This window comes from Felis catus, chromosome A2 (assembly GCF_018350175.1).
Source record: "Felis catus isolate Fca126 chromosome A2, F.catus_Fca126_mat1.0, whole genome shotgun sequence".
NCBI classification, from domain to species: Eukaryota; Metazoa; Chordata; class Mammalia; order Carnivora; family Felidae; genus Felis; species Felis catus.
This window is the reverse complement of record NC_058369.1, coordinates 9,339,154-9,352,913: the sequence shown is the minus strand read 5'-3', so window position 1 is coordinate 9,352,913 and position 13,760 is coordinate 9,339,154. Positions and strand designations below refer to the sequence as shown.

The 13,760-nt window shown below is 58.0% G+C and overlaps 2 long non-coding RNA genes across 2 annotated transcripts; one reads left to right on the top strand and one right to left on the bottom strand.

The window, feature by feature from the left end:
- Positions 1-8,976: 8,976 nt before the first annotated feature.
- On the bottom strand, positions 8,977-9,798 carry LOC109494462. The gene is made up of 2 exons (XR_002149367.3): positions 9,518-9,798; positions 8,977-9,104 (listed from the first exon to the last, which is right to left on the bottom strand). It is a non-coding gene; the product is annotated as an uncharacterized LOC109494462 (long non-coding RNA).
- On the top strand, positions 8,980-10,005 carry LOC123382333. Its single transcript, XR_006590556.1, has 2 exons — positions 8,980-9,117; positions 9,797-10,005. It is a non-coding gene; the product is annotated as an uncharacterized LOC123382333 (long non-coding RNA).
- The last annotated feature ends 3,755 nt before the right edge of the window (positions 10,006-13,760 follow it).

Here is a 13,760-nt window from a genome sequence, read left to right as displayed (position 1 = left end):
AGGTCAGCCTGTAGAGCGGAGGCAGCACCCCCAGCAAGGATGGGCCCGCTGTCCCACGGGGCTCACCGCCCCCCTGGCCACCTGCTCCCAGCCCGCCGACAAGTGCCAGGGAGGGGAGGGCGGAGGAAGGAGAGGCACAGGAAACAGACAGGATCGGACAAGCCCCTCGACAAGACAAGCTCTTGGAAAGGATCAAGGAACCACGTATAGGCGCCCAGCCTGGCCCCGCATCTGCCAGCTCAGTGTGGCAGTAGGTCACCTCAGTCTCTGTCACCGGCCGGGGACGGCCTCCCTCTTGTCTTCCTCCCCTGTCCCGGCCCCCCACATCTGTCACCTTCCAAATCCCCAGGGCAAACTGCCCAGAGACGCCGTCCCGAACCCTCAGACACGTCACTCGGTCACGGCCACAGTCGGAAGCCACACACGCCACCACCCTCCTGAGCAGCAGCCACTGAGGGCCGGGCCTCCACCAGTGGAGACACACGGGAGTCCCTGAAGGCCCCTGTGGACTCCCAGGAACCCCCGCTGCCCGGGAGAAACAGGCTGCAAGAGACCAGATGAGGGCTGTTTACTGCAACAAACAGAGACCTCTCCCTTCCTGGCGGGGGGTGGGGAGCAGAACATTCTAATGTGCCCCTGCCACAGGCTCTCCCTGACCACCTTCCCAAATCAGCCACCACTCTCCCCAGTCCCCTACAACTCTCTGCCTCTCTCACAACCCTATTGTATTTCTTCGGAGTGTTTATCTCTATCTGACTTCACAGGGTCTGTGGCCACTCAACCCCGCCTGGCCCCCACCCCGATAGGAAACAAGGTCTCCACAAACCGTAAGAGACTCTTTAAATTAAAAAAAAATTAGTGTTTATTATTTATTTTTGAGAGAGACAGAGAGAGAGAAAGAGACAAGGCATGAGTGGGAGAGGGGCAGAGAGAGAGAGGGAGAATCCAAAGCAGGCTCCAGGCTCCGAGCCGTCAGCACAGAACCCGACGCGGGGCTCGAACTCACAGGCTGTGGCATCATGACCTGAGCCGAAGCCAGACGCTCAACCGAATGAGCCACCCAGGGGCCCCCCCATAAGACACTCTTAGAACAACCTGAGGGGTGCTGGCAGGCTGTTGGGTAGGGGGATGGGTTAAATGGGCGATGGGCATTAAAGAAGGCACTTGCTGGGACGGGCACTGGGTGTTACATGTAAGTGATGAATCACTAAATCCTGAAATCATTATTACGCTATATGTTAACTGATTGGGACTTAAATAGAAATACATACGTACATACAAGGTCTCCAAAGACGGGGACCCTCTGGACCCCCAGTCCAGGGATTGGCAAACTTCTTTTTTTTTTAAACATTTTTTTTAATTTTCTTTTTATTTTTTTATTTATTGTTGAGACAGAGAGAGAACATTAGCAGGGAAGGGGCAGAGAGAGAGGGAGACATAGAATCTGAAAGCAGGCTCCAGGCTCTGGGCTGTCAGCACAGAGCCCGACGCGGGGCTCGAACTCACAGACTCTGAGATCATGACCTGAGCCAAAGTCGGATGCTCAACCGACTGAGCCACCCAGGCGCCCCGGGATTGGCAAACTTCTGCAAAGAGCCAGATAGGAAACGTGCTCGGCTTTGCGGGTCTCTGTGGCAACAACCGTGCTCTGCCCTCCCACCCATGGTGGTGGCCACCATCAAAAAACCCCAAACGGGCGTCGGTGGGGAATGTGGAGAAGTCGGAGCCCCTGCACACTGTTGCCACCAACATAAAACGGTGCGGGTACCCTGGAAAACAGCATGCTGGTTCCCCCCAAAATTAGAGTCACCATATGACCCGGCAATGGCGCTTCTGGGTCGGCGCCCCCAAAGAATTGAAAGCAGGGTCTTCAAGAGATATGTGTAGGGGCGCCTGGTGGCTCAGTCAGTTAAGCATCGGACTGCGGCTCGGGTTCCTGAGTTCGAGCCCCACGTCGTGCTCTGTGCTGACAGCTCGGAGCCCGGAGCCTGGTTCGGATTCTGTGTCTCTGTGTCTCCCTCCGTCTCTCCCCGTCCCCGGCTCATGCTCTGTCTCTCTCTCTCTCTCTCTCTCTCTCTCAAAAATAAAAAGATTTTATGGGGCGCCTGGGTGGCGCAGTCGGTTAAGCGTCCGACTTCAGCCAGGTCACGATCTCGCGGTCCGCGAGTTCGAGCCCCGCGTCGGGCTCTGGGCTGATGGCTCAGAGCCTGGAGCCTGTTTCCGATTCTGTGTCTCCCTCTCTCTCTGCCCCTCCCCCGTTCATGCTCTGTCTCTCTCTGTCTCAAAAATAAATAAACGTTGAAAAAAAAAATTAAAAAAAAAATAAAATAAATTTTAAAAAAAATAAAAAGATTTAAAAAAAAGAACAACCGCAGACAATATGGACGTGAATGGGCATGACTGCATACACATAATTTACGCCTGCCGAAACTGTAATTTCCTATGATTCTGTGTCTCATGGAATACTCTTTCTCTTGTTTTCATCTGTTTAATAATGTAAAAGCCATTCTGAACCAGAAGGCCGCGAGGAGGACGGGCGGATGTGGCCCGCGGGCTGTGGTTTCGAGACCCCGGTCCAGTCTGCCGGCCCTGCGTGTTGTGCCTCTGGACTGGCAGGGGCTGGGGTCGCGCACTTGCTGCACGAACGAACGCGTGCATGCACGAATAATGGCACAGCTGGCCGGCAAGCAAAGCCCAGAACCTTCGCTTCTGTCCTGAGCACCTCCGCTTCTGTCCTGAGCACCTCCGGGAAAGCCAGTTAACCTCTCTGGGCCTTGGGTTTTCAGCTGTAAACGATCTAGGCTGGCACCCGTGCTGGGTGTGCCTCCACTTACCGGGCCTCCTCTGGTTCCTCCCACTCCTTCTCCAGCTCCGGGGCAGGGGTGGGGGCGGGTGGTTGGGAAACCAGGAAGCTCTAAGAGAGAAGATAGGAGCCTCCCGCGCTGGCTCAGAGCCGGGACCTCACTCCTCGCGTGCACCCCTCCCCAGCCCAGGCCGACGCTGAGGTCTGCTGGGTACCACACACACAGTCTCTCGTCCAGGCCTAAATATATGCCAACCTCAGGGACATTCCACACCCCAAGCTCATTTCTGCCTTTCTGCCCGGCATAGTCTCAAGAACAAAAATCCAAGTGGAAGGCTGGGGGCCGTGGAGGAAGAGGAGGAGGGAGGGCGCCAGTGTGACCAGTCTGAGATGTGGCTTCAAGGGTCCTGGTCGTGATGGGGATGCTGGGAGAGCTGAGAATGAGGGGGCCTCCCCCCCTCCCTTCCAGCCTGCACAGTGCTTCCCTCCTCTGCTCACAGCTTCGTGAGTCACCATTCCGGCATTCGCTGGCACAGAGCCAGGGCTGGGTGGGATGTCAGGGCGGCAGGCGGGCGGGCGGGGAGACCTACTTTAGCCTTGGTTTCTCCCCCACGCCCACAAGGGCCTTGGGTCTCAGAGCACACACCCCAGCACCTACTCAGTACATCCAGAGGCCAGGTTGGGGCTTCCCACGTCTGCTGCCCTGGGAACCAGGAAGGAAGGGCTGCCTGTCGCCACCCACCTGGGGCACTGCGCAAGTCCAGCCACCAGGGGCTGGGGAGGCCAGCACCCCTGTCTCCAGGTAGAGCGGATGTGGCCTAGAAAGGTCGCCCTGCTGGCCCCTCCCCAAGATGCCAGAACCTGCCAATCACCTCCGTGCCCAGGACTCCAGCCAAGGCCCCAAGTTTGACTCCACATCTGTATTTGGGAAAAGACACACACACACACACACACACACACACACACACACAGTGGGGAGAGGCAGGGCAGTGGAAGGCGGGCGGCGAGCCTACGCCTCACCCACTCCACCCCAACATTCAGCCACGCTGGGGGACGTTTCTCGGCCGCCACAACTACACGAAGAGGCACTGGTGGCACCTAGTGGGTGGAGGCCACGGCTGATGCTCGACACCCTCCGATGCACGAGGCAGCCCCACCACAGAGAGCCATCCGGCCACAGAAAGTCCAGAAACGCTAGCCGTGTGCCCAGGTTCGAATCCAGGCGACAGCACTTTTCAGCTGTAAAGACTATATGCAGGAGGAAGGCTATCTAACCCCACGGTGCCTCAGTTTCCTCCACGGGAAACAAGGAGAATGCCATAATAAGTCAAGCAGTGAGGACTCTGGGAGTGGAGCGCTTTAAGTAGTAAGCACTAGCTTCTATGGTTGTTGTCATTCTCCTTTAAGTAATCTCTATGCCCCGCGCGGCGCTCGAACTCACGGCCCCCGAGATCAAGAATCCTGTGACATACTGACTGAGCCAGCCAGGCAATCCCGCTGTCATTCTGAAGACCTCAGGCTTCAAGTCCCACAGACTTGAATTCGAATTTGACATTTGTCGTGGGGCACCTGGCTGGCTCAGTGGGGAGAGCATGAGCCTCTTGATCTCGGGGTCGTGAGTTCAAGTCCCATGTTGGGCATAGAGCTTACTAAAAAACAAGCAAACAAACCACACACACACACACACAACCCCAAAAACCAAAAAATAACACACACACACACACACACACAAATAAAACAAAAAACCCCTGACACTTCTCAGCTGGATTTGGATAAGTGCTGTCACTGCCTGTCTCCGGAGTCACTAGGGGCAACAGATGAGCTACTGGGCACACAGCCTTAATGTGCGTTGGGGACACAGGGGTGCTGAGTAAACTCTTGCTGAGCTCAGGAGGGCCTGAGCCTGGAAGGGGCAGGAGGGGACATAAGACCATCTGGCTTCTGGGTTCCACGGATGCCATGGCAACGGGACAGGATGGGCTCAGGTGCAAGAGAGTTGGAGGCGAAGGTTTCAGGGAGGATTCACGCTGGCCACAAGCACCAAGCGGGAAGCATATGGCCCCGTGCGTGCGTGAGGCCAGGCCAACCTGGAGTGTGGCTGGCAGGAGCCTTCTAGCTGAGGAACTTTCCCCAGCTTTCTAGAACATACAGGCCAGCTGCAAGGAGGGGAAGTCACTGAGAGCAGGGAACAGGCACACTGGGGTAATCTAGGACAATCGGGGACAGAGAATTTCTCCGGAGCCGCGTGTGTGTGCGTGAGCGAGCGTGTGGGTAACCCACTGGGCCTAGACTCAGCTCACGGTGTTGAGGGGACTGAGCCCGCTCTCCCCAGCCGACCAGAAACCCGGGTCCAAGCTCGGGACATGGCCCTGGGGGAGGCTCCTCGCTCTGGCCTTCCCAGCCTTCAGGGATAGGGCTGGCTTGAGTCACAGCGGAACTGCTGGGACACGGTGCATGTGTGTGCCCACACCCCTCCCATGATGAACAGACAGTCATGAGAGAGAGGGGCAAGCCTAAGGAGAGAGGAGGGAGGCACAGACAGGGAAATTCGATGATGCCCGGAAGCAGCCATTGATGCACAGCGTCCCCAAGGGCCCTGCAAATGGCAGCCGGGGCTCCACAGAGGCCAGGGACGCAAAGCAAAGCGGGAGACGGGAAGACATCCCCCCCCCCAACCCCGCACCCCCCCATCCCGGCTGAAAGGCAAGCTTCGGTGGTCCCAGTGCGGGCCCCGTTCCCACGGCCCGCTTCTCTGTTTTCTTCAGAACCGGCCTCACGCCCGCCCCTCTCGGAAGAGAATGCCTTGTCCCAAACCACATGTGGCCCCTTTGAAAATTCCGGTGACTGTTTATAAGGCAGTGTCCGTGGGGATTTGGAGGGTAGCTGGGGAATACATGGAACTCAGTGCGGCAGACTCCAGCCGCCGCTCGGATTCAGAGCCTGAGCGGGAAAGGGTCTCGAGACTCCCCCCCCTCCCCTCCCCCCCGCCTCTACCCCCCCCCCCCACCCCGAGGAGTCTGAAAGTTGCCGCCTGCGGGGACTCGGCAGTGGGTTAACTGCAGGCCTGCTTTGCCTTCCCTGGTGGGGTGGCGGTGGCTAGAAGCCAGGACAAGGTTCATTCCGGAAGGGCGGGCCACAGAAGGGAGGGGAGGAGAGGGGAAGGGGGCCTCAGGTGGATGCTGGCTGGCGGTAGGCTGGCCTGGGCCCGAACCCCAGCTGCTGGGCCTCTAACAGGCACCCCCCCCTCCCCCCGCCTGCCCTCCGGTCTGAAAGGCAAAGCAGTGAGCCACTTCCTGTCCCAGACACCAGCAAGGGGGCCTGGCAGCAGCCTTTGCAGTCTAGAAGTTTGGTTTTGCTCAGTAAATAATGATTACAAAAAAAAAAAAAAAAAAAAAAAAAAAAGAACAAAACAAAACAAAACACCCCAACCCCCAAACCAACTTTATCCTCCTCGAGCCCTTGGGTTGAACGTGCGCACATTGGCCCTTGGGGAGGTTTTTGCTGTCAGAAAGGGGAGGAAAAAATGGTACAGTCACCCAGCAAGTGGGTGTGAAAAAACTGAAGAGGGCATTTGGTGGGCCAACCTGGTGGGTGGTGGGCCAAGGATGCAAGGAGAGAGAGAAAAGGCCGCCCAGTGGTGGCAGGGAGACCTGGGGCCCCGTGGCCCTCGCCCCACCCCACCCCACCCCACCCCAGCTCTCTTTCCTTATCAGTGAATGGAAGATAAGCCACTGGGTATATACAAGCAAAAGTCCACTGGTGTGGACAAGGGCCTCTGCGTGACCCCTGCCCCCCACCCCATCCCCCTCAATCCAGGAGAGAAAGAAAAACAATGCACTTTGTTTTACTAGACACACGATTGCTCTAGGCCTTAATTCCCTCATCTGTAAAAACGAGGCCAGTGGAAGTGTCTACTTTTTTTGTTTCTTTTGAGAGAGAGCGCGAGCGAGACAGCAGAGAGCCCTGCGAGCACACAAGTGGGGGAGGGGCAGGGAGCAGGAGAGAGAGGATCCCAAGCAGGCTCCACACCATCAGGGCAGAGACTGACATGAGGCTCGAACCCACGAACTGCGAGATCATGACCTGAGCGGAGATCAAGCGTCGGATGCTTCACGGACTGCGCCGCCCGGGGGCCCCAGGCCTACTTTAGTTCTGATTTAGGCTTGCAGTGATGGATAACTGAGAATGTGGGAGGGCCAGGCACAGCACCTGGCTGGGTGGGAGGCATCACTGTGTGCAGTCTCTTCTTAGAACAGGGCATGTTATCTGGCCTGTAACTACCCAAAAGCCTCCGGGGCCGGACGCGGGGGCTCCAGGGACCCTCAGAAGCTCCTGGAGCCCCACAGACTCTCCTGAGGGTGAACCTCTCTGGCTAGCTCTGTAAACAGAAGAGACTTCGCATGAATTCTCAAGGAACACAACAGCTAATTCCCCAGCGTATCTTCCCGGAGCTCCAAGAGACAGCAAAAGGTTTCCCAGACCCCCAGCTCAGGTCGCTCTGGCCCATTAGGATCACACTGTGCTCCTCTCAGGCCCTTGGAAGAACTTCCCAAGCAGGGAAACTGAGGCCCGGACCAGGGAGCCAACTGGCTGGGGGGTCGTGACCTCCGGCTCATCTGGCAGGGGAGGAAGACCTTGGATTCACCTGGGTCCCTCGGCCGGGCCAAGCCCACCCCCCAGAGATCCTGGGATGTCTCAGCCCTCAGCACAGCGGATTCTCCCAGGCTAGCTATGCCCCGTCCCCCACCCCCCCCGGGGGGGGGGGGCACAACCCTCAGCTCACCAGAGAGCAGAGAACCAGGCTCTATCACTCCACTGAGGACCGCAAGGGGTGCATTCGCCTTGCCCTTTCTGATCATTTGTGAAAACAAGACCTGGGACGGGAGAGAAAGCTGCCTGTTCGCGAGCTCGGTGGACAAATCCCCTCCGGCTCCCTTTCCACAGGCCAGGCCCCTGAGATGCTCCCCCAAGCTGCACCCCGAGGGAAGGGTTAACAGGAAGCGCCTGGCCGTCCAGCCCTACAGAAGCCCATTGTTCTGTCAGTCCCCTCCCCCTCGTCCAGGATGACCCTCTGGGGAGCCCCTTCAAAAGGGCCGGACTGGTGTCTCCAGGCTGCTGGCCAGCCAGTCGGGAGAGTGAGCACAGGAAAAGGAAACCCGCCGGGCGCGGGCTGGGGCACAGCTGTCACCGCCACATCCCCCGGGGGCTTTCCGAGGAAGGGGCGGGGGTGCTCAGCCTTGCCTGCCCCCGAGTGGGCAGCCCTCCCCGCGGTCCCCATCTGGAAGCCAGAAAGCTTTGATCTCGAGCCTTTAGGTACAACTGAAGCTCCTGCCTCCCTCCACCCCGCTCCCCCCCCCCTCCGCCCCCGCTCCTCCCCCCCCCCCCCATCTCTGGTTCAGAAAGTTTCACACCCCGCCCCTCCTCCATCGGATTTCAGATCTTCTCTTCTCCAGGTCCCGTCAGCTTTTTCTGATTAGCAGCCTCGGGTGGGGGGTGGAGGAAGCGGGTGCTTTGGTAGGGCGTCCTGGGTTTGAGGGGCGCTAGGAGGAGGAGGGCTGTTAGCAATTCCCTGGGAGACCCTGGGGGCGGGCAGGGCGAGGACGAGCAGCTGGCCACCAGATGTGGGTGGACAGACGGAGGCGGAAATTAATTGGTGCCAGTCGGTGGCGGGCGAGGAAAGGCAGGTCCCCAGGGGGCCAGGGGAGCCGCCCAGGTGCGGGAGGGTGCTGAAGGAGTGAGGGGGGCAGTGAATGTTTAGGTTATTATTATTTTTAATGTTTATTTAATTTTGAGAGCGAGAGAAACAGAGCACAAGCGGGAAGGGGCAGAGAGAGGGAGACACAGAATCCGAAGCAGGCTCCAGGCTCAGAGCCCGACGCGGGGCTCGAACCCACGAACCGTGAGATCATGCCCTGAGCCGAAGTGGGACGCTTGACCGACCGAGCCACCCAGGCGCCCCTGTTGAGGTTATTTCTTCACTGAGAGCCAAAAACGTGCTGGGGGAGAGGGGGTCGATCTTGGGACGGATTGGGTATGTAGGTGGAGGGCCTTAGGCCTTGGGCTCAGCTCTCCTGGACACAAATTTCGAGGTGGGCGGAATAAACCTCCAGGCTGAGCCTGGGGGAACAGAACAGGTGCCCTAGTGAGACCCATTGTGGACACAGGTGGGAAGGTGTGGACCCCCCTGAGCACACGTGTGTGGATCCGAGCGCCACGAGACACTGCTGCGGGGGCTCTAGTTCCCCGTGGACACCGGTGTGGGGTTCTGGGCTCCTCTGGACACGTGGGGAGCTTCAGCAGCCTGCACGACAGCGGTGGGTAGCATGAACCCCAAGAGCCCCCTTTCCCTCCCGCTCCTTCCGCGATTTACCTGATTCCGATCAGGCCCCCAGCCCCACACGCCCCGGCGCGGCCTCCGCCTTCCGGCCCGGCCCCTAAGTCCCACTCCCGCATCCGCGGGGCGTGCTTTGGCAGGGGGGGGGGCGCCCCGCGCGGAGAGCCTGGGCGGAATCCGGTCCGGAAGAGACCGGTTTGGGGGGCGAGGGGCGTGGCCCAAGTCACTGACTGCGCTGGGAGTTCTTGGAAGTCGCTGGGTGCGGCGCGCAGGGGCGGGACCCGGGGGGGAGAGCGCGAGACGAGGTGAACTCGTCTATCCCGCCCCCGTCTGTGATTGACACCCCGATCGCTCCGCCCCGCGTTGTGGGAGTTACTGACCTCAAACTCCCCGCCTGGGACTCCTATTTCCTGGCGGAGATCGAGGCCCCGCCCCGCCCGGCCTAGGCCTGCGCCTTCCCGGCTCGGACGCGCGGACCTCGCCCCAGGTTCCTGGAACTGGGTAAACCGGTCCGGGTGCTGCTTCTGTGGCTCAGCCCTTTCCCAGGTTTGCGGAGGCTTTAGCGGGGCGCCTGTCCCTTAGGTCCTGCCGAGAGGAGAGTGGAGGGGATCTTGGATGGCCGACACGACTAGAGCCGTCCCTTACTTGCTCTCCTGCAGGGCGATCCTCTCTGGCTCAGTTTCCCATCCGTAAAAGGTGGAGTTAAAAGGACCAGTCTCAAAGGAGAGGTTGCAAATGAATCATTCATTCGCAAAAACCACTTAGTAAGCACCTGCTAGACTCGTCTCTGGCCTCGAAAGGAGGCCCCAGGCCAGAAGAGGAGACAAACCCAGAAACGAGTATAAAATTGCTTTGTGATGTTACAGGGGAAAAAAAAAAAAAAAAGTTCCTAATCTGAGCGTCCGTAAACAAAGGTCTTGGACCAAAATGGGGGGCATTTGTAGCTTTGTCTCTCTTCCAGAGGCAGAATTTTCCTAACTCTGGAACGGTGGCCAAACTGATTCAATGCTATTTAAATAAGAGGACGAATCCCTTTGTTTCCCTCTTTTCAGCTTTTAGACTTTCCCTAGTCTTCTGACTGAAGATAGGCCCTTTCCTGTGTCCTGTGGTAATAATGTGTCGTAAACCGTGGCTAATCTCTGTGCCTAACTAACAAAGCTGTCTGGACCCTCATATTGGCTACTGTTTCAGCAGAATCTTATGACATTGTTTTGTTTTCACTGTAGCTTGTATTAAAGGTTACCTTCTGGGGTGCCTGGGTGGCTCAGTCGGTTAAGTGTCCGACTTCAGCCCAGGTCACGATCTCACGGTCCGTGAGTCCGTGAGTTCGAGCCCCGCGTCGGGCTCTGGGCTGATGGCTCAGAGCCTGGAGCTTGCTTCCAATTCTGTGTCTCCCTCTCTCTCTCTGCCCCTCCCCCATTCATGCGCTGTCTCTCTCTGTCTCAAAAATAAATAAACATTAAAAAAAAATGAAAAAAAAAAGGTTACCTTCTAAGTATGGTCCGTGATTAACAAGCGGCTTACGTTCAGAAACATTTTTAGATAAATAATAGTACAGTTGTCTTGCAGATATGACAAAAATCCTGGCCATCAACGGTCTGAAATTTGGTAAATTCTATGCTAAGAGTCATGGGCAGCCTCTGAAATTTGGTAAATTCTATGCTAAGAGTCATGGGCAGCCACTGATTAAATGCGACAATAACTACTAAGCACTTAGCACTTGCCTCCCCCAGGCAACCTCATGGACTCTTCCAGGCCTGGGTTGGGCATTCCTGGAACGGACATGTGAACACAGGTGCGAACTAGAACATTAATTTACCCTTCCAGACGGTGAGTAGTGTTTGAAGGAAGGCTGAGAAGAGGGGTAAAGGGGCTGGGAGGCAGAGTGGGGAGCGTCTTTAGATCAGATGGCCAAAGAAGGCCTCTCCCAGGAGGTGACATTCCGGCAGAGATCTGAACAAAGTGAGAATGGATGTCTGGGAGAGGAGCATCCCAAACAGAAGCAACACCAAGTGCAAAGGCCCTGGACTGGGACATGCCTGGCCTGTTCTCCAAGCAGAAAAGAGGCCACGGTGGATGAAGCAGAGGGGAGCTGGAGAGTGACATTATCCAACTTGCATTTTTAGAAGATCTGTGTGGCTGCGGGGTAGGATAGATTGTGGGGGCGAGAGCAGGGGGGAAGCCACTGCCCCTGATCCATGTGAGAGGTAACAGCAGCCCACACCAACATCGGAGCCAGGAGGTGGAGAAAGTGGAGTGGGATGAGAGGTCAAGTTGACAGCACCTGTGACTGGGTGCCATGGGCGGGAAGGAGAAAAAGGGATCCAAGGAGGATTCCTCAGTTGGGAGGCCAGGGAGACATGGGAAGGGGCCTTGGACAGAAGGCCTGGGGGTGGGGGAGGGGGTCCAGGCTGGAGAGCAAAATTTGGGAGCCGGCATAGAGTGGCATTTAAGGCCCTGCGACTGAATGAGACTACCTACAAAGGGGTGAGTGTAGACAGCCAGAGGCCCAGGGCCTGAGGTGGGAGGAAACCGGAAGTGTGGAGGCCTGGGAGGAGGCAAGAGTCAACCCGGTCAAATCCCTAGGATGAAACCAAACTCTGGAGCTGAGCGGGGACGCTGACCCTCATGCACACGGAGCTGTTGGAGGCAGGAACTATTTCTCCAGCCCTCTGGGATGAGCACTGCATCTGTACCCACATTGCCACACCAAATGCCTGTATTGCTGTATGCGCCTTTAAACGGACGGCCCTGTTATTCTGAGTTCTACCAATAATAAAATAACACCGCTTCCGGTGTGCCAGGCATCCCACCAGGCCCTTTATATGTATTATCTCACTTAATCTTCGCAACGGACCCCCAAGAGGTAGGGGCTATGGTTGCCCACAGTGTACAGCCAGGGAAACGGAGGCCCAGAGAGGTGAAGTGACTCGCTCAAACGGCTCCAGAATCTGTGTTCCCACCCCCACAAGGTCTGCCGCCGGCCCTTGTCCCTCAGCGTCATGGTTCTGAGCCGTTGGTGTCGCCAGAGAGTGTAGATCTGTCCCCGCTCAGGCCATTTATTCTCCGGGGAGGCGTGGGTAGTCCGAATTCTACCAGACCGGTTAGATGGGATGGGCATGTGGGTTGTTTCCAATTTGTACTGTGGACACTGTAATGAACAGCCTTCTGGAGCCTCCTGCTGCAGGCCTGAGGTTCCCCCGGGGGGACTCTACTGGTCAAGGGACTTGTGACACCTTTAGTTTTCACAACTATTGTCCCATGAATTACTCCCCCAGAGGGCCTAGCCCGATGATCCGATGCCATGTAACGGTGTGAAAACCCAGGTTATTGTGACGAATATTCAATGTTGCCTATTCGGAAGGGTGGAATGGGGTCTTGGGAAGGGGGATATATATATTAAAGGGATGGGGGGGGGGCTTCTCCTGTCTCCCACTTCATCATCTCCAGCCCCCAGCCCGGAAACCCCCAGGAGGTGGGGCGGAGATCAGCCTGACCGCTTCCCGGGGAGGAAGGAAGGGCCAGGAGGTTCCTGCGACAGGATGCGCATTGAGGGCCCCCTCCCCAGCCGCCGGGGACTTCCCGGGGCAGGCCAGGTTCTCAGGGGAGCTGCTCCCACGCGAACGCACTGAACTGCCGCTGGGGTGTGGGGCTCCAGTCTCCCCCCCCCCCCACGTCCCACTGGGGAGTTACGGGTCAGGACCCCGAGTGGGTGGCGCTTAAGTCTCCCGTGTTTCCCCAGGAAAGAATCAGGTGGCCGCGGAGGCGAGCTGGGCTAGATTCCCCTGGGGGAACCCAGAGGGAGGCGGGGAGCGGGGTGGGTGGACGAGGCTGGAGGGGAGCCGGAGGCGGGAGTTCTGGGGCGGGTCCACCCTCCATCTCACCCTCCTCCTTCCACTCTACGGCCTCGGGGTCAGGTCCCCCGGGGTCGCGGGAAGCTGGCAGGGCCGGAGCCAGCCGTCTGGAGGCGGGGCGGCTGCTTTCCCGGCGCCTCCCGCCGCCCTCACTGCCCGCACCTGCGGCTCCTTTGTCCTCCTAACCGCCACCCCGCCACCCGCCCTGGGGCGACGCCTCGCAGCCCCTCTCCTAAATCAGCACCGGATACATTATGAGCGTTTTCTCCTCTGGGGTGACTAAAATGGAGCTGGGATGGAGCCAAAGCAAATAACTAGGGCTCTCAGGGGGGTGTTTCTAAATCTACAGCCACCTTTCGGGGAAGCTGTTTACAGGCCCACTTCACAGACGGGGAGACTGAGGCTGGGAACCTCCCCTCCCAGCCTGAGTCACAAAATGGTACCGCCAGAGATAAGAACAAGGGTATAAAGGGCGCCCCAAAGCGCACTTCAGCTCCCCCGCAAGCTGGGGGACCCCCGCCAAAGCTGATTCAGTCGGTCAAGTGGGGTGGGGGGAGGTGAGATCTGCCTGCCATCCTCCGAAAGCCTCCAAAGGAGGCGTGGCCTTCCCAATTCTGTTCGGGGCACTGGACCCATCGGTAATCCCCCTCAAAGGTCTGAACTCGTCAAGCCGTCTCCGCCCCCCCCCCGCCCCCGCCTGCCCCGAGTTGCAGGATTTCGACGGAACCACCGAATGTGGGGGAGCTGAAGGAGTCAGAGGACCAGAACA